At 39.4% G+C, this 26952-nt stretch overlaps 1 pseudogene; it reads right to left on the bottom strand.

Moving 5' to 3' along the window:
- Nucleotides 1–19003: 19003 nt before the first annotated feature.
- LOC116118701 lies at nt 19004–20263 on the bottom strand (annotated as a pseudogene).
- Nucleotides 20264–26952: the final 6689 nt, after the last annotated feature.

The raw sequence follows: 26952 nt of genomic DNA, 5'->3' as shown, positions 1-26952 counted from the left end.
TAGGGTTTAAGGTTCCATCAAAAACTTTTCGAAGTGATTTTGATTGTTAAATGTTTCCTACTTAAATCATGTAATCGATCTCAAACTACCAAGAGAGTAAGTACAAAAATAATACACTAATATCTTTTAGGTATTCTTAGCGAATTGATTCGATAACTTGGAATTCCTCGACCGTGTTTGTTCGATAACGCTATCGAACAAACACGGTCGAGGAATTCCAAATTGTAAAGCCTATAGTTTTTTTTTTTTTTTTTTTTTTTATGACTCCCTCAAATCCCTTGGTTTGTAATTAGACCCTACATCTTATCCTAATGATTGTCCCTCTCCTTGCTTATGGAAAAGTGATATGCATGGGCAATTAAATTAATGTCAAACCAAAGACTAGAAACTTGTATCCTAAATGGAAGTCAAGATTGGAACAACACATGCTGTGAAGAGTGATTATAAATAGGGCCATTTCTACTGAAAGGTCACAAAAACAAAAGAGAAGGAGAGCAAAAAGAAAGTATAAAGGAATAATTTATGTTCATTTCATTTCAATAGCATATTTGTCAGGCCATATTCCATACATGTACCTCTCAAATGTCAGAAAAAAAGAAGATGATGAAATTTTCCGTTGTGAATGGACGTCTCTTTGTTTCGAAATAAATTTCGAGCACGCCCACATGACAAACATCTCATGAAGAGAATAATTTCTTTTCTAGGATTATTTTTTGCATACACAATTTGTTATGATAGAATAAATAGTGTGTGTACAAACAAGAAATTTTGGAGATAATGACACTGAAGAAGAATATAAACGCTTGTAGAGATACAGGAAGTTGGGAAAAAGTTACCTCTAATGGAGGCACTGAAAGGCGTCTGTTTGTTTTAATTGAATTCATCATCAATAAGTTCAAATGCCAATGGCGTCAAAAAGTTTCGAGTGTTGAGAAACTGAAACTAGAGAGTTAGCAACGATGGCACCGCTAGCAGCAATAGCAGGGACTCCAGTGCCGGGGAACGTTGAATCTCCCCAAGTATAAAGCTGAGGAATGGGAGTTGAACGCCCAGGAAAAGGTATCTTTACTAGCTTGTATTGCTGGGCCATACGTTCCTCTATTTCGTCAAAGAGACCTTTGATGTGTCAAAGGAGTTCCGACCATCTTAACGTCACATTTGTCACGACTGAAACCTGGACCAAGCATACGCTCCGCTGCTTTCCACATTACCTGGAATGGAGCAGAAGTAACTGACTTTTTTTGGCAAAACTTTTAGTGAATCAAGAAGTTATAGTTTTACCACAAAATGCAACATAAGAAAAGCCTATGTAAACAAACATATGTAATTAAATTCCTCTGAATAACCATACTTTGCATGGGCTTGAAGTCCCCTACGTAGACGCATTCAGGTATCTATCTCCTCATGGAATGCAGGTGCTGGTTCAAGTGCCAAATGGTTGTTACATTTTTTCTAACAGCGGCAATGATCTACATAATCCCAAGCTTCCAATATAGGAATTATTTTTGAATGTGTTGAACTGCTCTCCTTGAGGTATATGCCCTACAAGTTGGTTGTGTGTGTCGGATATGGTTCATACTTTTCATGGGCTTGAAGCCCCCTATGTAGACACATTCGGGGGTCTCGGTGAGCGGCCAAGGGTGCTACCCCCCTTCACGGTAAGTCTAATTAGTAATTGGACTTGTTATTGTTTTAGTAATATTTGGGCCTGGGTTAGGTTCGATTCGGGTAGGCCCAAATGGGATAGGTTTTCCATTATATGATGTAATAGTGAGAAACCGAGGTTGAGAAAAAAATAGAGAGTAAGCTGCCATCATTAAGATTTTAATTGTTGTAGAGCTTTGAAAATTAATACAAAATCTCTATTTGAATTCTGGACGTAGTTCTTTAATCGGAACGAACCAGGGTAAATCAAGTATCCTATTTACCTTTTTGTTTCACTTTATTGCATGTGTTTGGCTATGATTTCAACAGTATGAAAGGTTTAACATAGACAAAGATTTCAAATTTGTCAAATGCATAGGAATTTCACCAACAAACTTATTTATAGAGAGATCTAATGATTCAAGCTCTATCAAATTTTTCAATGATGGTGGAATATGTTAGGGCCAAAAAATGTCCTCGGCCTAAATAAGCCTAGAGACGAAGACACCTTCAACAAAGTCTGGAGCCATAGCCCAATTCTGATTGGGCTCGTAACAGAGTTTGTATATTAGATCCGCTCACCACATCTACCTTGTTGCTCACTGCTTGAGCCCAGTCAGTAAAGGCCCCGAGTCGTTTGGGCCTCATGATCAGCTTGTCTGGCCCCAGGCCCTTTGATCCAAGATCACCTATTGGAACTAGGTTTTATTTAGACCCCAAGGTCGTCTATTTCTTATTTCAGTACTATTCAAATTCTATCAAAAGGATCCATTACTCTCCTAACTCGTCTAAGACCCGTATCTTATACCAATTAGGACTCCCTCTCCTACTAAGGCAATGGAATCAAAGGCCTTCCTATTCACTGAACCTCTTAACCTCCAAGGACTCACAGTCCTACTAGGACTCAAAGATCATACAGTCACTATTTAAATAGAGGCTAGCCCTCCCACTAGGGAGACAGATTACACCTTCTAACCCCGTCGTTCTCACTCTTGGGAACCTCACATCACTGTTGTAGTTGGAGTCTCTAACTAAACTTCTGGTAACCATCTCTTTCCCTAACCCTCACCAAATTATTCTCATTCAGCCTTGCTGACTTGAGCGTCAGAGTGCCTACGGAAAACACCACCCCGGTGTTTTCCGTTACGCTTGTTTCCTCACATGTGCAGGTGCAGCAGATTGCTAGTGGCCTCAACCTCACAAGATCATACCTTATTTCTGTAAAGGTAGATTTTTTTGCATCTACAGTTTGGTGCCCACGGTGGTGCCTTTGGCAATCCTTCGTCTTTCAAACCACGCTTTGCAAGGAAACTCTCTATGGCTGAAAATTCATATAACACTAATCTTGGTCTCGAGGCTAGACTCGAAGCTCTGACTGCCTTTATACAACAACACTTAGGCAAGGTGGCAACATTGGAAGCTGAGAACACCGCCATCCGGATAAAAAACGCCTCCATCCAGGTCGAAAACTAGTCTTTGAAAGTAAAAATAAGTCAATTTTATGACCTTGAGCTTCAGCCTTGTCAAGTAAAACCCAGTTGTTTCCTCACATCAGTTCCATCCATGCAGCCTCTCCAGACTCCAGATCATAAACTAACTGTCTCGGATACAAGATCACGACAACTCTATTCATCGCTAGTGGACGATTTAGCCCAGAATCCAATTGAGCGAGAACTATCGATAGAGCCACTCTCGGTAGATCAAGACATCCAAGTAACAAAAAGCCCACCATAACAAGAGCCACCCATCCTTGTTATCCCGCCTCATCTCCAATCAACCATTCCTACCCAAACCCTACTCAACTTGACTCATTCTAGCGGGTCAAACGGGCTCCCTCACCTTCAATCTGCCCTGCTCGAGTCCATCCATCCCCACGGACCGAGCGATTCCCAAATAACCCCTCTCACGATCTATGCAGGCCGAAACACTTGATTAGTCATAGTGGGAACCACCCAACCCGAGGGAATGAATGGAGATCCGAATTACCAAGTGGCACACGATGGAATGGTTCGCCAAACTACCCCTCGTGACTTGACTAAACAAAACCTACTGAGTGCGAATCATATGACAAACCAAGCCAATCAGGCTAACCTAGTGGCCTCTGCCTTGCCCATGGAGCAAATATTGGCCAAAAGATTGGCCGACATAGAGGCAATGATGAGGCGTATACCTGGGGTGCCAATCCTAACCAAAAAGAGCCAACCTCACAACTATGTTGATTCACCCTTTGTGGATGCAATTGCGCTAGTCGAGATGCCACACAAATTCACCATCCCCAGCATGAAGCCTTACGATGGCATGACCTAGATGACCACATAGCCTCATACAAGCAGCGGATATTTGCCGCCTCGATACCTCGAACATTGAGGGAAGCCTGCATGTGTAAGAGCTTTGGCTCCAACCTGTCCGGAGCAGCCCTTCAATGGTACACTAACCTTCCAAACAACTCAATCAGCTCATTTACCCAACTCACTGACACCTTCGTTGAACAATTTGCCAGCAGCAAGAAACTCGAGAAGTTGTCAACCGACTTATATAGAGTCTACCAAAAGAGGGGGGAGCCGCTGAGAGAGTACGTCAGCAGATTCAATAAAGGAAAAATCTCTATCCCATCTTTTAATCTAGAGACAGCATTAGATGCTTTCAGAAAAGGTCTCCTCCTAGATGGAGAACTATACAAAGACCTGACAAAGCTCGGCTGCACCACAATGGAAGACGCCTTAGCTACAGTAGTGATCCAAATCAGATAGGAGGAAGACGAGGCGAACTAGATGAGGCATGCTAGATACGATAACTGTCACCAAAAGCAGAATGAAAGAAGGCCAGAGTCTTGATCGTTTGAGCCTTGTTATCAACCCCATCCTTGCAATCCGAGCAGAATCAAAAAACCATATGATCGCCAGCTGACCAAAGCCGAAAATAGATCATCCGGATCAAACCAATTCAAGATTCTAGAGTACAACCTCAACATCAAACCAGCTCAAGTCATAGCAATCATGAAAGGAATGGGACCTACCATGAAGTGGCCAGCCAAGCTCAATCCCGAGATGAAGAGGGACATGACCAAGTGGTGAAAATTCCTTGGTGACCATGTTCATAACACCGCCAATTGCATCGCCCTAAGATTGGAAGTCATAGCACTATTGAGGAGGAGACATCTCCGAGATCTGTTGATAGATAAGGGAAGAATACAATTGACCAGAGAAGCTTGAAAGCAAAATCTCCCCCTCCACGAGAACTGACACCAAAGAGATTCTGCTCCATTATCTCTGGAGGGTCATAAATCAATGGGGTGAGGTATTCCTCAACCAAGAGCTATACCCGAGCCAACTATCACCTAGAAGTCCGGTCCATTCATCCATCCCCTCGAACACATCCCAACCAGATCATTCAGTTTGAAGATGACGAGCCAATCACCTTAACCACCCCTCATCACGATGCTTTGGTCATCTCCCTCCAGATCGCCAACATCCTGGTCAAGAGAGTATTCGTAGACGGGAGGTCCTCAGCAAACATCCTCTTCCTTGAAGCAGTAAAGGCCATGGGACTAGATGAATCAAACATCAGTAAACAGCCGACCATCCTAGTCCGGTTCAGTTCTGAGCAGAAGTCCACCATCGGTGAAATCGCCTTGCCAATCTATGCTAGCGGAGTTAACAAGCAAACCATCTTCCTAGTGCTTGATTGCCCCTCACCATACAACGTCATCTTGGGTTGACCTTGGATCCACGACATGCGAGCTGTCCCATCCACCTTCCATCAAACTATCAAGTTTCCAACAAAATGGGGAGTAAGAGAAATCAAGGGTGATCCAAAGGGCTCCAAAGGCTGCTACAAAAAAGCCTTCAAAGACAAAGGTCATGCTTCATAGCAACTATAGTCCCATCCAACCCTTCCGACCAAGCCAGATCAACCATCCATGGAAGAGTTGGATGAAGCGCAGATACATTCGGACCATCCCAACCAAAAGACCCACATAGGCTCTCGCCTCAAGCCCGAGATAAGAGAACGACTTATAGACTTCCTCAAAAAAAAAAAAAAAAAAAAAATCAGGATTGCTTCGCTTGGTCCCATGCATAAAAGACGGGAGTCATCCCCAAGGCAATCATCCACCACCTTCATGTAGATCTAAATCACCCTTCAGTAAAGCAGAGGCGAAGGAAATTCGCACCAGAATGTAATCGGGTCATCAACAAACAAATTGACAAACTGCTAAGTAACAGACTGATCAGAGAAGTCCACTACCCCGACTGGCTAGCAAATGTGGTGGTTGTGAAGAAAAAGAACAAAAATTGGAGGGTCTGCATAGACTTCACAGATTTGAACAAGGCATGCCCCAAGGACTCCTTCCCACTCTTACATATCGACATGATGGTTGATGCGACTACAAGTCACGAACTCCTAAGTTTTATGGATGCCTTTTTAGGATACAACCAGATTTTATTACACCCGGACGACTAGGAAAAGACAACTTTCATCACCAAGAGGGGAACCTATTGCTACAAAGTAATGTCATTTGGTCTTAAGAGCGTCGGGGCCACCTACCAGCGGCTAGTCAACAGAATGTTTACCGAACACCTCAGAGACACCATGGAAGTATACATTAACGACATGCTCATCAAGTCCCTTATAGCCGAGGAACACCTCGACCACCTCAGCTAAGCATTCGCCATCCTAAAGAAATACAATATAAAGCTAAACCCAGCCAAGTGTTCGTTTAGGGTCTCATTAGGAAAATTCTTGGGGTACATGGTGACTCAACGTGGGATAGAAGCCAACCCTGACCAAATCCAAGAGATCCTCAACATACCATCACCAACTTGCATTAAAGATGTTTGCGCCTTACGGGGCAAGTAGTTTCCTTGAGCCAATTCATCTTCAAATCTACTGACAAGTGCCACCTCTTCTTCACCACACTCAAGAAATCTAAGAAATTTTAGTGAAGCCCCCCTATGAGGAGGCCCTACAACAGCTAAAGAGGTACCTAACCTCTCCCCCACTTCTTTCCAAGCCCGTGGTTGGGGAAAGGCTCTACACCTACCTGGCGGTCTTGGAGACAACCATCTCAACAGTGTTAGTCCGATAAGACAATGCGAAGCAGCTACTAGTTTACTATGTAAGTAAATCACTCCTTGATGCCGAGACACAATACAACCAGCTAGAGAAATTGACACTCGCCCTCGTCCATGCATCCAAGAAGCTCATACCATATTTTCAATGCCATTCCATAGTCATCCTCGCTTCTTTCCCACTCAAGAAAATACTTTATAAGCCAGAGTTATTAGGCCGGTTCACCCAATGGACAATAGAGCTTAGTGAGTTTGATATATCCTTCCAACCACACACCGCCATTAAATCCCAAGTATTGGCTGACTTCATTGATGATTTCACTCCTAACACTATCGTCCAAGCAGAAAGGGAATTATTGTGCATGAATAGTGGGTCGTCTGCAAAGTGGACTCTTTTAGTGGACGGCTCGAGGAATGTGAATGAAAGCGGGCTCGACATTGTACTTATTACATTAGAAAGAGATATCATCCAGCAGGCCATATGGTGTGGGTTCAAGTGCACAAACAACGAAGGCGAATACAAAGCCCTTATCGCTGGACTCTCTCTAGCCAAGGAGATTGGAGTGAGAAAGCTAGAGGTAAAGTCTGATTCTCAACTCATAGTCAACCAGCTACAAGGCACCTATGAAGCTCGAGACTCAAAGATGACAACTTACTTGAACTTGGTCAAAGAAATACAGTTTGCCTTTGAAGAATTCTCTATCACCCAGGTCCCAAGAGCAAAGAACACCCATGCTCATGCTCTAGCCAACCTCGGCTTAGCCCTTCAAGGCTCCTCCAGTCATCCATTCCACTACTGTTCCTCAAATGGCCAGCCAACTGGAAGGAACATCCAACGAATAAGTTGCCCAACCCGAAAAAGCCCAAAAAAGTGATGTATGTCGAACCAGTTGACTCTTGGATGACCACAATAATCAAATACTTGGAACATGATGAGCTTCCAACCAACAAGAATGAAGCACACCGCTTGAGAGCAACAGCTACAAGATTCACCATATATGAGGGCCAACTCCTTAGGAAGTCATTCTCTAGCCCCTACCTCAAATGCATAAGCCTAGAAGAAGCCAAGTATGTTCTCGCCGAACTCTATAAAGGCGATACGAAAACCATGCAAGAGGACACAACCTTGCCCGCCGGGTGATCACCGTTGGTTACTATTGGCCAACTATACGCACTGACTCACCATCCTATGTGAAGAAATGCGATAGTTGTCAAAGGTTTGCCCATGTCTCACACCTGCCACCTGAGCGACTCAACTCCACTCTCACACCTTGGCCATTCATGAAGTGGGGGAAGGACATAGTTGGAAAACTCTCGACTGCACCCAGGCAACGGGTCTTCATGTTAGCGGTCATTGACTATTTTACTAAGTGGATCGAAGCCGAAACACTCATCCAAGTTAAAGACCTAGAGGTAAAAGCCTTCATCTGGAAAGATGTCATTTGCAGATTTGAAATACCAAAGGAAATAGTCACTGATAATGGATCCTAATTCATTGGCTCAGGCCTCAGAGACTTCTATGACATGTGGAGGATCAAGCTCAACTTCTCTACCCCTCACAACCCCCAATTGAACGACCAAGCTGAATCATCAAATAAAATAATCATCCAGACTTTAAAGAAGCACCTCCAGAAAGGTAAGGGCGCATGGACAAACGAACTACCAAGGGTCCTCTGGTCTTATCAAACAACAACCCGCTCGTCCATTGGTAAAACCCTTTTCTCCCTCACATCTGAATTTGAGGCAGCCATCCCAGCAGAAGAATCGGTCCCCTCAACTAAACCCCAATGGTCGGATGAAGAAGCCAACAGCTAGAAACTTTGTAACAACTTGGGCACAGTCGATGAACTAAATGAGTGGGCAAACATCCGCAATGCTATCTACCAGCAGCAGGCTGTTTGACACTACAACCGTAATGTCAGACTATGAACTTTCAAACAAGGTGACTGGGTCCTCTGCAAAGTCTTTTAAAACACTAAGCAATTCAACTCTGGTAAGCTTGGGCCTACCTGGGAAGGACCTTACAAGATCGCCAAGGAAGTAGGAAAGGACGCCTACAGACTTCAAACCCCTTAGGGCAAGGCATCAATAATAGTTGGAATGCAATCCACCTCAAAAACTACTATTTTTAGTCAGATTTATCTCATCGTCAATTCTTTATTCTTGTTTTTGTTTTTAAAAGGATGAATGGGCCTATCCATCTCCCTCGCCTTCAGTTGGCCTCGTGGCCTGAATTCAATAAAAGAACTATTCAGCGATATAATGGCATTCACCTTCAATCAACTCAAACCAATTCATCAACTTACACATTCAATCGGCTCAGACCGATTCATCGACTTACACCTTCAGTCAGGCAAGACTGACTTAGCAAATCATGGAAACTTACACTTTCAATCAACTTAACAAATCATGGAAACTTACACCTTCAATCAACTCAGACCAATTCATTGACTTACACCTTTAGTCGGCCAAGATTGAGTTAGCAAATCACAAAAACTTACACCTTCAATCAACTCAGAACGATTCATAAACTTACATCTTCAATAGGCTTAGACTGATTCATCAACTTACACCTTAAATCGGCCAAGACTAGCTTAGCAAATCACCAAAACTTACACCTTCAATAAGCTCAAACCGATTCATAAACTTACACCTTCAATCAGCTCAGACCGATTCATCGACTTACACCTTAAGTGGGCCAAGACTGACTTAGCAATTCGTGAAAACTCACACCTTTAATCGGCTCCGACCGATTCATCAACTTACACCTTTAATCGGCTTAGACCGATTTCTTGACTTACACCTTCAATTGACTCAAACCGATTCATCGACTTACACCATTAATTGACCCAGACTGACTTAACAATTCACGCAAATTTACACCATCGGTCAGCCTAGCCTGACCAAAAATAACTCAATGGCTTACATCTCCAATTGGCCATACCGACATGTTCTTATCACCTTCGAAGCGACACAAGTAACTCAGCGACTTGGCTTTGTCCACATCACAACACAAGTAGTCGATTCAAATTGGCCGCATCAGCTCACGCACTCAAACTAGACCACGTTGTCTCGATTACAACGTTCTGCCCTAGACAAGATACATCTACAAGGCGATTACCTAGGAAAGAGGGTTCAACCCCACACATCTACAAGCAATCAATCCATCCATTCACGAAGAAATCAGTAAAATGGAAGCACAAGCAAAAGCATATAGCCCTAAACAGCTAAGTATCAAGTACAAAAAAGGCACACATGCCATGAAAGGGCATCACAGGCCCTAGAAATACAGGATTAAAAAATAGACGTAAGCCTAAAGGGCATCATGCCCCATATCGTTAGTATGAGTTGTCTCACCCATCTCCGACTCAGTCACCTTGTCTCTGGCCCTAGCAATCATCCCCGCAGCCTAATCGCCAGCATCTTCCATAACCGACAGTCCCGACTGACTAGCGAGGTTGAATAACTGGTCACCGACCCGCTCCTCTGTATAATCTACATGACCAGTAGCCTCCTCTTGGTCCATCTCCTATGAAAGCTAGATGTCCTCATTTGGGTTCTATTGGGTAGTGCTCCTGGCCTTACATTCCAGCATCAGCTCTCCCCTAGCCCTGTTGATGGCGTCGTCGGCAATACTGAGGCACTACTCTCTCAACGACTCAACTTCCACGTTCTTCTCAACTAGCTCCTTCTTCAATCACTCCAACTCGGTGTAATGCTTTCTCTCTCTAGCTAGCCTATTTCTACCATGAGTTTGGGTAGAATGTACAATGCCGCAATGACAAACTTCCTTTGCCACGGCGAAGTCTACAAATTTTTTCTTCAACAAATTTTCATGCATTCAGCTTGAAATAAAGGCATAAAGACTCTAAGACATGAATAAAATTTCATACCTCACTCTAGGTGTTACACTCGGCCTTGACCTCCCTCAATCATTGTTGGCTCTCCCGCTTAACTTTCTAGGTCACCGCTTCTTTATGTCGTAGGTTGGCGTTAGATTTGGAAACATCTTGTATCTTCTTTTCCTGCGACGTGATAGATTTCTTGAGATGCTGGTTGCTTGTGAAAGCTTGCATGATAAACCACTCGATCAGTATATAGTCACTACAAGTACAATAAGATAAAAATCTGGCTCATACCTAGAAAGCGTAGGAAACCCCCAGTCAGCAGCCGCAACCACACCTATCTGGTTCAATCAGCTCTCATCCACTAAGAACAGGAACAAATCAGCTAGCTTGCTCATGGAAGCGACATCTGAATAGGTCGATGCGGAAGCTGAGATACCAAAAATAAACATTTCAGTCTCCTCATCCAAGACCTATTAGGAAACGATCAAGTCATGGCAGTAGAAATAAAAATCATAAACAACATGGATCGTTCCTTAGAACAAAGATCAGGGCACGAATTTAACAATTTATACATTAAATACAAATCTGGAGGAAATCAGTTTTAAAGTTAAGAAACCATACGCACGTTTGGAGGCTTCTACAACTTATCTCTAAATGGGTTTCGTTACCAATCCAAGGGTAGGATCGAACCATTGTTAGTCCACACGAAGATAACCCCAAGGAACTAAAAAGAGATTGGCTAGATCCTCTTTAGCCTTAAGAACCAAGAACAAAATCAAAAATAAAATTTTGATTCAAGCATATGCGAAGTGGCGTGGAAGAGAGAAAACGGGGTTGGGTTTTTTTTTTATCAAAATGATTGAAATGAATTACCCTATTAATTTCACAAAGTGTTGCACTTATATAGTGCACACTTTGCCCTATTCCATCATGGAATAGGCTTGGGCACCAACCCAAACAACCCCTATGTCCAAACAGCCCCATTTAGATATTTTAATTATTATTATTATTATTATTTCAATTCAATTCAATTAGTATATATTCATCATATATTAACATTTAACAATAACAATAATTCATTTAAATATATGCGATCACATATTTAAATATAATTTCACTTATTTAATTTTATTAAAAAATTAAATAAAGGTTACGACCTTAGCAAATTTAATTGCACTATGAAATTACCAAAATACCATTTCGCCTAAAAAGACGAAACGCCCTTCTTATAAACTGGCTCTTAAATTATCTTCTATGTGTGTGACCCGTAGGCTCCTCATCATACCGGTGGTGTGTAGTATCGCAATTAACACCAATTAATCGTCTCACTACACACAGACCAAGATTGGCACCTAGCAAGGCATCATGGCCACGCGATGATTCGAATTCAGCGAAGCAGTTTCCTGTCAACGATATGGTTACCGTACAATCCAATCCTTTCACCATCCGTTATCTCTACGAGATTGAGGCATAGAAATAGTGTCAACCTTAGTTACTCTCGATATTATGTATTCAGTTATTAGACCAATGACCTGAAACAACTCAATCCCCAGCGTGCTGTTGTAGGCACCTAAGATTAAAACCCTAAAAATACATGTAGTAGTGTGAGTAGGGATCGTTCCCACGGAGAGTGTCTAGCCAAGTTTTATGTTATGTGAACCAGGGGGGGGGGGGGATTTTAGTAAAAACATAAACAATTTCAGGAAAATAAATTCAATCTAAATTACCGAAATCAATCAAAATAACGAAACTTGGTCCAAGTCAACATCCACCATCGAAATCTTACAACTAATCATTGATGCAAAAATAAATCAATTCTTACTCTGAGTATTCACCGTTGGAACTATTTTCCTATCTCTCCTTAGTTGTAGTTAATTAAGAAACAAGTGATCTAATTAATCTTACTACTAAACAACCCTAAACAAGCGCTAAAGATTTAATCTAGTGGCAGCCTTAAGAACTAGAGAGATCGATGAAGCTAAACAACACAAACTCAAGCGGTTGTGTTTAATTTAGTTGAATGTTCTTCTTAAAACTTAATAATTCTTGACGCACCAAATTCTTAAACCCTAATTGCTTCACAAGTTAAAGGGATCAAACAATTATGGATTTGATATCTAACTTAGCAGTAGATTGCAACAAATAATAAACTAGTAGACCTCCTAGTAATTAAACTCAACAATCATGACAATATGCATAGAAGAACATCCAATACTCAAATCATAAATTGAACACTAAAAAATTAGATTAGATCTCACAGTTTTATTGATTCCGAGGCCTCCGTTTCCTTCGACCAAGTTCTAAAAGTTTAGTCGCTCATGCCTATGAAAAACTCAAAAGAAAAACGAATTCCAAAAGAGAGAAAGAGAGGCGTGTGTGATCTATCTCATTCTGATCTCTCTCCCCTTTTAAACATATGCCATTCAAATATTTGAATTCTACTAAATCTCCTAAAAATATTCTAATATCCTAAAATAACATTTATCCCAACCTGATTCTAATTAATTGAAAATAAAATAAAGTCCTAAAATAAAATAGGAAAGTGTTGTGTCTAGCTGTAACTTGCGTGCAATAGGTCTTGAAATCTTCCAATAATGAACTGCCTATTTGAATTGCATGACAAGGCAGAATGTTCCAGAACGTCTAGTGCAAATGCGTCACCTTCAAGCCTGATTATAACCTTGATTCAGTGAGTATCTCTCCAAACTCAAAACATAAAAGTTGTAGATCTCTTTCTTAGACTTCGACGAAATTTCGAATCATCTCAATCATAGCTCAGATGAGAGAGTTAGGGTCAGCTTACGAAGCGATGTTGAAACTGTCCGAATTCAGCTAATTAGTTCCGTTTTGCATTTAACGCCTTCATTTGCATGCTAAATCAAAATAGAATAATAATGAGTACATTTCGGCAACAAATAAGTATAAAAGACTAGACATTAAGGGGGGGTAAATATGACATTTTGCATTCTCATCAATGTGTATATGACACAACCTGATAAGTATATGACAGCAAATAAGTATAAAAGACTAGACATTAAGGGGGGGTAAATATGACATTTTGCATTCTCATCAATCCCATTGTGGCCACAGTTTTAGTGTCATTGCCATTTACTGAATTGTGCCGTGAGATAACTTCCCCCATACCCGGGAGTGATGAATCCTCTGTCAATCCATCATAGTCTTGATACACTCCTTGATGCAGCCAATCACTACCGTATTGACAGCTATTAATAGAACTGCGATGGGCTAGTGTCAAACTACGTCAATCGCTGCACAAGGCACTCTGGTGATCTCAAGTCTAAGAATCACATGCACCACCATTCGTTAGAGGATTTGTTCCATAGACACAGGGGTTACCATCCATATGGAATCCTCTGGCGGGTCAGTCCAGTGAACTTGCCTACAGCAAGCACCCATGTGTTGCACTAGGTTGTCACCAAACAACCTTGATAAGTGAGATCAATCACTACCTTTTGATAGGGTAGTTCAACACTATGATAACCTTATCGTATTATCTGTGCCCTTACTTCAGAATAATACTAGGGCTACGGACGATTCTAGAATGGCCACCATATGTGCTCATAGGGTTCTCACTATCAAGATTTGAAACACTTGATACCCTCGTCATGATTCTACCATTCTAAGGACATATAAAAATACATACAATGATGGTTTACGCGATATAGAATAGAATGCCTTTTATTAATCAATGAACATTATTACAAAGAGTTAATTCTACAATAATTGATTGGCTCTAGGGCACCTACTCTAACATGACCACCATCTTGGATGACCCAGCCCTGGGTGCAGGCTATTATCCAAGCAGAGTCACAACCACATCTTCTGCTTTCTTCTCCTATTTAGTCGAATAATCCCTTTTTCGCTTCTCGTGATGTCTCACGATAGACTCAGTCATGCTTGGGATGGTTAACTTCTTCATAAGCTTCTCTGCAATCGTAAATTCCTCAATAGTTAATGGGTTCAGTCTCAACTTACCGGACAAAATATGATTGCAATAGCAGATGAGCAGCACCCTCCAAGTCTGCTTCAGTGAAGGGAAGAGGATACCACGCTGAATCACACCAACTCTAACCCAAAGATGACTCATCTTCAGATTTGCCTCCTCTAACACTACTTGCCAATCCCTCTACGCCTTAGGAATAGCAAGAACCTTTCTAGTCTGCACGTCTAAGCCGTCCCCACTTTGCCCAGCACGATTGAATTCAAGATCTGCAAAGGAGAAACAAAATAAGACTTTAGTAATCAAAACATGAATAAAGACTAAGTTCCTCACCAGTCGCTCGCTAGGTGTACAAGATCTCACACGACCTCTCTCCCCAAAGACTATTTCACCCCTCATGAAGAAGAAGTGTTCCTTCCAATTTTTATCACTCGACCGGAGGTTAGTCATAGGATGAGCCTTCGTGCCTGAGATTAATCAGATAATTCGGCCCATATCCTTCTCATTTTCCTTTAGAAAATATGAGTATAGTCGCTCGTGTAGCCCAAACATCACCTGATTTTGCACATAGAGGTCCTCTAGAGCCATCAACAATCTCCACCCATTTGGCATAATCTGAGCCAACGCAATCATAAAATGGTTCAAGACCTCCCAAACAAGACGGGGAATAAGAAGCCTTAGCCCGTCATGGAACCATTTCTCGTAGGCACTCACCCAACCTTTTGCCACCCAGTTGACCCTCTTGTACGACTTTGGCACCCTAATTTTGAAAGACTCTGGAATATGGTACATTGTCCAGATCCACCAGACATCACTCTCCTTCAACAAAGGCGGATAGTCTTTACTCAATATCCTGCTACCGGGCTGACTCGGCTCGTCCTTAGAGCCACTACTAATAGAGGGCAAACTTTTAGAACCATTGACTTCATCGAAGTCTTCCCCAATTGTCCATTGCCCATCCGAATCACCATCATTCGGGGTGGCATCACTCAGCCCAAGATTTGCCACATTCACCCCCTTCGGTATGCCGACCAGAATGTCTCCACCCTCTGGCATCACTACCATCGTTGGGGCATTCTCGTATTCATTCCAAACTTCCATCTTTGCCCCACTTAAGTCGCTCAACTATGACTGTGACATTAATGTAAAACCCCTCCCTAACCTGGTATTTCCTAAGTATCCCTTGGCCATTGAGAACCTAGCAAACACACGCCTAGGAAAGAAGTGTATTTTAAAATCCTATTTAAAGAATAAACCTGTAGTTTAAAAATATATATTTTTTTATTTTAATTTAATTTCTAAACTATAATAAGTTCATTTTACAAGTCAAAAAATATAGTTTCCTTTCTTGGAGTACATTATGAAATCCATAGTAGTACTTACAAGAACATACACACTTTTACAAAATTTACTAATAATTTGATTTCCTTTATTAACACAAACATATATACTCCATAATAACATGGACATATTTACTGCATTATGAGATATAAACATAATTACTACACTAAATACTAGCAAAACCATTCAATAGTCATAATTAAAACATCCCTTCATGCTCATAGCGTCCCTCGGAATCCTCTCCCAGCTTCATGCCTTAATCCTTACCTACAAAACATTTTAAAACATTTCGTGGGGTGAGCGCTAATCGCTTAGTAAGGAATATGGCCATTTATAAACTATTAAGGTTCATTATACAAGTATATTACTTGGGACCTTACCTACCTACAAAACATGACCTTCATTCTTTGACATAACAAGTTCATAAAACATATTATACACTTTGGACTTTTCTCATGAACATAAGTCACAACATAACCATACATAATATAACATAGAACACATATTGTCACGCCCCCTCCCGAGTATCCCTATCCCACCGGATCCGGGCGCTCCAGGAGACTCAGGATCCCGAAAGGAAGGTGAATGCTCTATATTAAAAAAAAACATTCATAAAACAATTCCGTTTATAGACGAAAGTAAAAAGTAGTGCATTTACATGTTTAAGGTTTAGAAGGTGCAAATACACAAATAATTATTCTAAAAGCAAGAATTAAAATCCAGTTACAAAAGAAACGTAGTATCAGAGTTCACTAAAGTTTGTAAAAGACGCAGATCATGATGCGTCAAGGCCAGCCTAGAGTGTAGAGTATGCTCCACACGAACCCGATCTACGATCCTAGGAGAGGAAACATAAAACAGTGAGCTGGGAAGCCCAGTGAGCAGATAATATATTTTATACGTAAATAACTTTAACTTTGAAAACATGCATGAATAATCCAGTTGTATGCCACACAACACTAATGCACTTACTTGATAAGGCAACAAACAATATATATTATTCTCGGATGCCATGAAATCACACACCACTATCATATAAAATAAATCAATTATCACCACCTACCAGCACTTAGGGGCTTGGATCATAACTATCTGAACCAATCCCTAACTCAGAGATGAAGCTACACCACCCACAATCTACCCTCGGGGTGGCACCATCCACAGTCTACCCTCGAGGCATCATGATATGGTATCAAATATAATCTCGGCCACAGTCTACCCTCGGGGTGTCCAAAATCCCACACCGGCCAATAACCGCCTAGTGTAATCCCGCCCGGAGCTCGTCAGGTGTCTGTCTTGTCCTAATAGGATATCCCCATCATTCGGTAGGATAGACCATATCAATACGCGCATGAGGATAAAAATCAAATACTAGCTGATGTCTGGAGGGGGACGGTTATGGTTTCAAATCCGGGAGTCAAACATAATAATAATCATGCATCCAAAATTTCAGTCCAAATATGCATCATGCATGCCTTATGCATATATAAAGTATAATATAAATTTCAATAAGAAGGCATGAAATCATGAATGCAATGCCCACCACCTCAAAATACAAAAGTATGTAAAAATTTATTTACACCCTATATTTATCATAAATTTTACTAAGGTCCCAAAACTTCTAAACATGACAATTAATCCCCTGCTGCCAAGAGCCTATTGCCCATAAGAAAAAATCTAACATTTTTATTCAACACTCTTTCCGAAATTTCCAAAATAAAAAGTACCATTTAAATTATTTAATAACTCATTAACTTCATATCCATTCTACCTTAACATCCATTCCACCTTTTTACCAACTTCAAGCACTAATTCCCACTCAACAATCACGTTTAAATCAAGTCTGCAGTTTATGAAAATGCAACAATTACTACACTGATGGCTCCAAAAAAATCAAGCCAATAATGCAGCAACAATACAGCAAATATATATATATATATACACACACACTTTAAGTAAACCTCCAACTCATGATTTCATACCCATTACCTCCAAAAATCCAGCCAATCCCTAACCTTTTAGGCAAAGTAAACGTTCACATTCTACACAATATAGGCCAACAGTTTCATGCCTATTATTTCCCAAATTTTCCAGCCGTCCACTCATCAAAAAGTTTAACAGAACATTCAAATATAAAATATAAAATTCATTTAGTATCCACCCATATTCATGTTTCTAATCAAAGTCAATTTTATAACTAACCCACATCCTTCCAATTCATTCTACACCATTTGTTTTCAAAACAAATAAAATACTCCCAATTGTAAACAAATAAATGAGCCCAATAGCCAATCAAATCAACCAATCATAGCATGCATTTCCGTATAATCCAAAGGAAAGATTAAAAAAATTACATAAACACAATTTTATAACCATTCCTATTAATGAAATTCATTGGCCCAATCTTAACACCTTCTTAATATAATTTTTCACTTCCATTTCCACTCTAGCACATAATTAAACCATTTCATTAATCAAAAGAAACATTCAGCAAGGTCAGCACCCATATGAACAAAATAGAATCCAAACGGAGATGAAATTTTAGATGCATGAATTCTTTTATGCAATACTATTCCACTCACACTTTCTACTTTGCTTTTAACTCAAGTGCTCGGTTCTCCTATCTTCTTCACCTATTTGATCCAAAATTTTTATAAGAATTAAGATCTAAGACCATCTCTAAATTTTGCACCAAATTGGTGCAAATTTTGGTGCAAAACGCTATTCCATCTCCAACCCACAACACCAACTATTACACCAAAAAGAATATTCCTTAGAATATTCTTTAGAATATTTTTTTTTTCTTTTATTGTAATAATCAACAATTAATCTATTTCACTCATTATTTTTGTATATATTAATTAAATATTGGGAATGATATTTTTATTAAATAATAATTATTTTGAAAATTATACTAATTTAATAAAATTAAGCATTTATTTAATCAAATAAACATTACATTTAATATAGAAAAACATTACATCTAATATAAAATGATAAACAACAACAACAACACAAAGGTAAAATTCCATATTGATAGCAATTTAATTTTCCGAATTAGTATGTTCTTCCCACAAATGATCAATTAATGCATTTTGAAGAGCATGGTGAGCCTCTATATCCTTGATTTGTTTATGTCGAGCAAGAAAATTTCGAAATCGGACATTCTCATCTACGACAATTTCAACTTCGAGAGTTGGCGCTTCCATCTGATTCTCAATCGATGCATCAACATTACGTTCATCCTCGATTATCATGTTATGCATAATAATACATGTAGTCATTATATCATGTAATACATTTTTATCCCAAAAACGTGTCGGTCCTGCCACAATTGCAAATCGCGATTGGAGAACTCCAAAAGCACGTTCCATATCTTTTCTACATCCTTCCTGTTTCATTGCAAATAATTTTTTTTTGGGACCACGTGGATCGTGAATAGCTTGTATGAGAGTAGACCACTTTGGGTATATACCATTAGCTAAATAATAACCCATATTATAATATTTTCCTTGAATGCTATAATGAGCGGGAGGAGCAATACCTTGAGTTAGTTTGGAAAACAAATGAGATGCCTCAAACACATTAATATCATTGTTGGAACCTGGCAAACCAAAAAATGCATGCCATATCCAAAGGTCATAATCAGCTACAGCCTTGAGAATAATAGTTGGGGATCCACTACGACCAACATATTGTCCTGCCCAAGCTGTTGGACAATTTTTCCACTTCCAGTGCATACAATCTAAGCTACCCAACATTCTTGGAAAACCACGTTGTTCACCAATATGAAGTAGCCTTGCAACATCATTAGCATTAGGTGATCTTAGATATCGTTCTGCAAATACCTCAACAACAGCACGACAAAATCTCTTCAAACTTTCAATGGTTGTAGACTCCCCTATTTTAATATACTCATCAGCCGGTAGACCATACGCCAACATCCAGAATACTGCTGTTATTTTTTGAAAAGCAGACAATCCGAGCCTACCAAGCCCATCCCTTCGTTGTACAAAGTAGTTTTCATGACCTTTCACCTGATCAACAATACGAATGAATAAATTGCGAGACATTCGAAATCGTCGGCGAAACATGGAATCATTAAACCATGGAGTCTCGGCAAAATAATCATTGAACAAATTGCAATCAGCAGTTTCCCGGTTGGGATTGATGACTCTATGACCAGGAATTGATCCTCTATGGATCACCTGGTTGTTCTATTGATTGAGATAGTGAAGGAGGAGGAGGTTGTTGTTAGCTCTCATGCGAAGGATTGCTTCTTGCTCTGCATCAATTGCTTCAAGATCATTCATCAATTCCTCATCATCAATTTCATTGTCGGAAAATGATGATGAATTAGAAGATGATAAATGAGATGGACCTCCAAAATTGAAATTCATCTTTGTAGATATATTAGTTGAATGATTTGGAAGTGATTGGTGTGAGGTTTTATAGTTGAAGAAAATACTATTCTAGATAAAAAATAATAATTCAAAAGATGTATTGTCATTCAAGCTTTTGAGATTTGGACTTATTAAAAAAGATGTATTGTCCATCAAGTTTGAGATTGTGGCTTATAAAAAGATGTATTGTCCATTCAAGCTTTGAGATTTGTGGCTTATTCAAAAAATAGTATTGTCCATTCAAGTTTTGAGATGTATGACTTATTCAAAAAGATGTGTTGTCCATTCAAGCTTTTGAGATTTGTGGCTTATCAAAAAGATGTGTGTCCATTCAAGCTTTTGAGATTTGTGGCTTATTCAAAAAGATGTGTTGTCAATTCAAGCTTTTGAGATTGGACTATTTCAAAAAGATGTATTGTCCATTCAAGCTTTTGAGATTTGTGACTTATTCAAAAAAGATGTATTGTCCATTCAAGCTTTTGAGATTTGTGGCTTATTCAAAAAGATGTGTTGTCCATTCAAGCTTGAGATTTGTGACTTATTCAAAAAGATGTATTGTCCATTCAAGCTTTTGAGATTTGTGACTTATTCAAAAAGATGTATTGTCTATTAAGCTTTGAGATTTGTGGCTTATTCAAAAAGATGTGTTGTCCATTCAAGCTTTTGAGATTTGTGGCTTATTCAAAAAGATGTGTTGTCTATTCAAGCTTATGTTATAAAAGGGCATACAACACATTAGGTTGAACACATCTCTTCTACTTCCTCTTAGAAAAAAAATAAAAAAAAGCAATATCTTCTTCATTGTGTTACAAAAATGCTACACAACAAAGTTCTTCGTACACAAATGAAGAAGACATGCATCTATGTCATATTTATTGATATTTCTAAAGACTCGTTTTAGTTAAAACCAATCTAGTGATCAATTTGGTCTGAGTTAAGCTTGACTACAATAGTTCCAAACCCGTGTTTCTCACCCAGGTTCGAAACAAAAGATCTTTGCAATGTCGAATGCGACTAATCTTTAAAGCTATTGGCAAATTGAGGGGATGTGTACGTCAAATTGAAAATATGAACCTAGTGGTGCTTCTGAGCAAGATATTGTGAGTATTTGTTACATTTCATTCAAGCTTTTTTTTTTTTTAATCTAATTGATTTTAACGTTATATGTATATTGTTTTGTAGATGATTCAAGCCAAAAATGTTACTAGCACAAGATAAAAGTTACGAGAAGGTTTCAAATTTGATCATATGTGGCCTATACTTAAGGATATTGAAAAATTACAGATAATGTTAACGCCGCAGAAGTATTTCAAAGGCAAACCGATAGGTTTGAATCACAAGAATCAGAGACTCCCACTTCAAAGTCTCCCAATCGATGGTGACATATCGTCAAATTCTCTAAACATAAGTGATGAAAATATTGGGGGTAGTTCAGCTCAAAGACCATTGGGGTGAAGAAAGCAAAATTTAAAAGAAAAATGATAAAGAAGTTTTAAAAAAGTTTTGAAACTATTCAAGAAGAAAATCGACAGCTCGCTGCTATTTTCAATCGGGGCAAATCAGCTAGGGCACAAAATTATGAAATCCAAATGAAAAAATTGGCTTTGGCAGAATATCGAGAAGATAACAAAATTTTATTCAAGGATTTGAATTCTATAACAATCCAAGCCTATGTGAGTTTTTTCAAAGAGCAATTAAGAATTATGCAAAAAGAGCTCAACAACAAGGTCAAGGATCTCAAAATAACTCTATTCGTTTCAATATTTTGATGATCTTACTGGATCTGGAACTAATCTACCTGAATACTAAATTGTTATTTGAGTTTATGTTGTATTTTCTTTTAATTTTAGTGTTTTTAAATTAGTGTTAATTTTTATTTTGAGTTATTGTATTTTAATATTTGCATTGAATAAAGTTCTATCTTTAATTTTTCATCATTTTTTAAATTATATCATTATTATAAATAATAATCAAATTAAGTTAAATACAAATACTCAAATTTGGTGTGATTTTTGGTGTAAAATTTAATACTCAAATTAACTTAACAAAATTAAAACAAAAAACAAAAAAAAGCAAAATTTAAAAAATATATATATATTTTATTCGCTACAATGTTGCGCCATTTTGGCGTGGTGCTACAGTGCTGCGCCAAATTTGGCGTAGCACTATAGCACCACGCCAAAATGGCGCAGTGTTTGGCGTGGGTTGGAGCACCAACCCACACCAATTTGGTGTTTTTTACGCCATTTTGGCGTGGGTTGGAGATGCCCTAAACAAAGAGAAAATGAATGATCGATTAAAAATGATAAAGGATTGAAAATGCATGAGTAACCTTATTCCTTTACCCCAAAATTTCTCTGAAAATTCTTCTCCTACAAGCACCTCTCGGCTTTCCTCTATTTTAACTCAAATGTTATTTTTCTCTCTTTCAATGTATATAGGAAAATGAATGTGAAATGAGAAAGAGAAAAAGAATAAACAAGCTTCTCCTCTCTCACTTTATATTTTTTTTTTTTGTTTCTCTCAGCTATCTCTTTCTCCAATCCACCATTCCTCATCTCAGTTTAATAAAATTTCACAACCATCAATGGCAAAACAATGTGCCAAAACCGTGGGCTAATTCTCCAAAAGAGCCTTTAACCCATCTTGCAATGGCCAATTATCATGCATCCCTTAGTCTTTGATTCTTACATCTTGCACCTCAAAATCCTTTAAATAAAGTTATGTTTTATTATGATCTCCCTGGAGAATTATGCATGTACCCTTGCATGACACAATATTAAAAAGACCCCTCATCTTTAATCAATTTCATAATGCTGTTGAAAGATTTTCACACTTCCAATTTCACACAAGTGCTCTTGCAAAACTACTTAATAAACCCACCATGCCTTATTTCTTACTAAAACATCTCTAAAAAGTTTCAATTCTTACATTTTACCCCCTAGATTCACATAAATAAAATTAAATAAAACCCACAAAGAATACGAAGTATTACAATCTTCCCCCCTTAAGGAAATTTCGTCCTCAAAATTTGTTTTTTTTTTTTTTTCAACTCGCCTGGTTAAAAAACTCGAGATATTGTGCTCGCATATCTTCTTCGCACTCCTAAGTTGCTTCCTCTTCTGAATGATTACTCCATTTAACCTTTACCCAAGGGATGGTCCTGGTGCGCAACTCTTGCCCCTTCCAATCTATAATCCCCTTTGGACACTCTTCATAAGTCAAGTCACCCCTAACTTGGATCGGTTGTTTCTGTAACACATGGGATGGGTCAAGTATATATTTGCGAAGCATGGAGACATGGAATACATCATGGATCCTGGATAACTTCGGTGGCAACGCCAACTGATACGCTACAGCTCCAATCCTCTCCAGAATCTCAAATGGACCAATGTACCTCGGACTTAACTTGCCCCGTTTCCCGAATCTTAAGGAACCCTTCCATGGTGAAACTCATAAAAATACCATGTCCCCAACTTGAAATTCCAAATCTCTCCTACGCTTATCAGCATAGCTTTTCTGCCGATCCTGGGCTGCCTTTAACTTTTCCTTGATAAATTTTATTGAATTGTTAGTGGTTTAGACTATTTCTGGGCCTACTAATTTCCTTTCACCTACCTCGCTCCAGCATATCGGAGTTCTGCACATCCTGCCATATAGAGCCTCGTATGGCGGCATTCCAATGCTGGCTTGGTAACTATTATTATAAGCAAACTCCGCTAAGGATAAAAACGAATCCCAACTCTTTTGAAACTGCATCACCACGGCCCTTAACATATCTTCCAATGTCTGAATAGTCCTCTCAGATTGTCCATCAGTTTGAGGATGCAAAGTCGTACTAAAACTTAATCTTGTTCCCAAAGCATTTTGTAAGCTAGGCCAAAATCGGGATGTAAACCTTGGATCTCTATCTGATACTATAGATACTGAGGCATCATGAAGTCTAATTATTTCAGACACATAAAGACTAGCTAATCTATCCAGAGAACGTTGTTTTTATTGGCAAGAAATGAGCAGACTTCATTAATCGATCCACTATTACCCAAATGTTGTCGTGGCCATTTCTGGTGCGAGGGAGGCCTATCACAAAATCCATAGTGATATGTTCCCACTTCCACTCAGGAACAGGAAGGGGTTATAGGGGTCCTGCAGGTCTTTGATGTTCGGCCTTAACTTGTTGACATATCAAACATCTGCAAACAAACTTTGCTATTTCTCTCTTCATACCAAACCACCAATAATGCTCTTGGAGAGTCCGATACATCTTGGTACTCCTTGGGTGCAGAGCATATGCTAAGGAATGAGCTTCCTCTAATATTTCTCGTTTTAACTCTTTTGATCTGGCACACACATCTTATTTCCCAACATCAAGGTCCCATCGCTTCCTATCCAAAAGTCTGTCTGTGACCCAGTACTAACTTCAGATTTTAACTTTTCCAATTGAGGGTCTGATTTTTGCATCCCCTGTATCTTATCGACTATAGTCGGCCTCACTTGAAAATTAGCCAATAAGCCACCAGATTCGCCTAAAAATAGATCAACTCCCAAAGTCCTTAACTTTTGTAGTAATTCATAACGGTTCACTCCTAAGTGAGCTATCATACCTTGGGACTTCCTACTGAGGGCGTCAGCTACCACATTAGCTTTTCCGGGGTGGTAGTCTATTACACAATCATAATCCTTAATAAACTTAATCCATCGGCGTTGTCGCATATTCAACTCCCTTTGAGTGAACAAGTACTTCAGACTCTTGTGATCAGTATATATCCGGCAGGTAACTCTATACAAATAATGCCTCTAAATCTTTAAGGCAAAAACCACTACTGCCAACTCTAAATCGTGAATTGGGTAATTTTGGTCGTGCTTCTTTAACTGCCTAGAAGCATAGGCAATTACCCTCCCATTCTGAATTAGCACGCATCCTAACCCTTGCTTAGATGCATCACTATAAATTTCAAATCTCTCTACACCCGAGGGCAAAGTGAGGATAGGAGCCGTTGTTAATCTCCGCTTTAATTCCTGAAAACTCTACTCACATTCATGGGACCAATTAAACTTCACACCTTTCCGAGTTAACCTAGTCAGCGGGGTGGCAATCTTGGAAAACCCTTCCACAAACCTCTATAGTACCCTGCCAATCCTAGAAAACTCCTAATCTCGGTAACACTGGTAGGTCTCTCCCAATTCAAAACTTCTTCCACTTTTTGTGGGTCTACATAAACACCCTCAGTTGAAATAACATGCCCCAAAAATGTGACCTCTCGTAGCCAGAACTGACACTTACTAAACTTGGCATATAATTGTTGATCATGGAGCGTCTGTAAAACCATCCTAAGGTGTTCTGCATGCTCGCTCTCACTCCATGAATAAACCAATATATCATCAATAAACACTACCACAAAATGGTCCAGAAAAGGATGGAACACCCTATTCATCAGATCCATGAAAACTGCTGGGGCATTTGTCAAACCGAACAACATCACCAAAAATTCATAATGTTGGAGTAGGTGCCTTAGAGCCAATCAATTATTGTAGAATTGACTCTTTGTAATAATGTTCATTAAGCAATAAAAGGTATTTTATTCTATATCGCGTAAATCATTATTATTGCAATATGTATTGATATATGTCCTTAGAATGGTAGAACCGTGACGAGGGTATCAAGTGTTTCAAATCTTGATAGTGAGAACCCTATGAGCACATATAGTGGCCATTCTAGAAATGTGCGTAGCCCCAGTATTATTCTGAAGTAAGGGCACAGATAATACGGTAAGGCTATCATAGTGTTGAACGACCCTGTCGAAAGGCAGTGACTGAGCTCACTTGTCAAGGTTGTTTGGTGACAACCTGGTGCAACACATGGGGGCTTGTTGTAGGGGATTACACCGTAGCAAGTTCACTGGACTGACCCACTAGAGGATTCCATATGGATGGTAACCCCAGTGTCTATGGAACAAATCCTCTAACGAAGGTGGTGCATGTGATCCTTAGACTTGAGATCACCGAAGCTCCTTGTGCACCGATTGGTGTAGTTTACACTGGCCTAACACAGTTCTTTTCAGAGCTGTCAATACGGTGGTGATTGGCTACATAAGGAGTGTATCAAGACATGGTGGATTGACAAAGGATCATCACTCCCGGGTATGGGAGAAAGTTATCTCACGGGCACATTCAGTATATGACAATGACACTAAAACTGTGGGCACAGTTGGATTGAGTGTTGCTCTATCCAGTTTATAATATGGGTCATTGGTCCAGAAACTGAATAAATAATACGAGAGTAACCGAAGGTTGACACTATTTCTATGCCTTCGTCTCATTGAGATAACTATGATGAAAGGATCAAATGTACAGTAACCATATCGTTGACAGGTAGCTACTTTGCTGATCCGAACTATCAGGTGGCCATGATGCTTTGCTAGGGGCCAATCTTGGTCGTGTATTTATTGGTATTAATCGCGTACTATACACTGCCGATATGATGAGGAGCTATGGGTCACACACATAGAAGACAATTTAAGATCCAAGAAGAAAGAAGGGCGTTTTCATCTTTTAAGGCGAAAGGGTATTTTGGTAATTTCACAGTGCAATTAAATTTGCTGAGGTCGTAGCCTTTATTTATTTGTTAGAAAATGTAAATAAGTGAAATTACGTTTAAATGTGTTGCATATATTTAAATATATCAT

This window comes from Pistacia vera, unplaced genomic scaffold (genome assembly GCF_008641045.1).
Source record: "Pistacia vera cultivar Batoury unplaced genomic scaffold, PisVer_v2 Contig857, whole genome shotgun sequence".
In the NCBI taxonomy this organism is placed as follows: domain Eukaryota; kingdom Viridiplantae; phylum Streptophyta; class Magnoliopsida; order Sapindales; family Anacardiaceae; genus Pistacia; species Pistacia vera.
The sequence above is the reverse complement of the archived record's forward strand: the minus strand, read 5'-3'. Positions and strand labels throughout refer to the sequence as shown.